The sequence below is a fragment of the Myotis davidii genome, unplaced genomic scaffold (assembly GCF_000327345.1).
Source record: "Myotis davidii unplaced genomic scaffold, ASM32734v1 scaffold568, whole genome shotgun sequence".
Taxonomy (NCBI): Eukaryota; Metazoa; Chordata; class Mammalia; order Chiroptera; family Vespertilionidae; genus Myotis; species Myotis davidii.
The window spans coordinates 942,666-943,476 of record NW_006299372.1 but is presented as its reverse complement, the minus strand read 5'-3'; the positions used below and the strand labels follow the sequence as shown (position 1 = coordinate 943,476).

At 40.1% G+C, this 811-nt stretch overlaps 1 pseudogene; it reads right to left on the bottom strand.

The window, feature by feature from the left end:
• The window catches only part of LOC102765264, a 17,455-nt pseudogene that overhangs the window by 15,925 nt on the left and 719 nt on the right, over positions 1 to 811 (bottom strand).

The following is an 811-nucleotide window of genomic DNA, read 5'->3' as shown; positions in this document are numbered from 1 at the left end:
AGTTTTGAGCATCTGTTGAGATGAGAGTCCATGGCTTATTTTAGTACCATACGGTAGCATTTTTTTCCCAGCAAGGTCTTTTCCTAATATGGCTGTGAGGGTACAGGAGTATAAATATCCCCATACAGAGAGAGCTATGTCCTTTCAGCAGACCTTTCCCAGTTTAAAGAATATTACATCCCCCCAAATATAGTTGTCAATTTCTAAATAACTATTGCAGCAAAAGTACTCAAATGAAAATTTCAGTGTAGGCTTTAAACCAAGTTTGTGCTCAGAGTCAAGTGGTCTGGATTGGAATTCCAGCTCTGTATGTACTTAGCTGGCTGTCCTTGGGCAAATTATTTCACCTTCCTGTGCCTTGGCTGCCTCATTTCTTAAAAGAAGTTAATTAATGGACAACACTTAGAATACTGCTTGCTCACAAGAAGTGCTCAAAAGAGGGGCCTAATGGATAGTAGGTGAAGGAGCCAATAAACCAGGCAGTCTGGCTGCAGAGTCTAGGTTCCTAAGCAGAAAACAAGGCTTCCCAGGGGGTTCCCATGTTAGCTGCCATTTTAAAATTTATAAATACCATCTGCGGAAATATGGCTTTTTGAAGTATGCTCTTATGTTTTCAGTTTGTTCACTAAAAGTCAATGAAGAAGAAGTACTTCATAACATGTATCCTGTAAGACTTTACTGGGTGATTTAGTGGCTCGACATTTCTATAATATGTGCTACATCTAAATCCCATTCCACTTGGTGTCATCAAGAAAGAGAGAGAAAGAGGAATGGGGGAAGAGAAAGCAGGCTCTTAGGTGTCTGTGTCTTT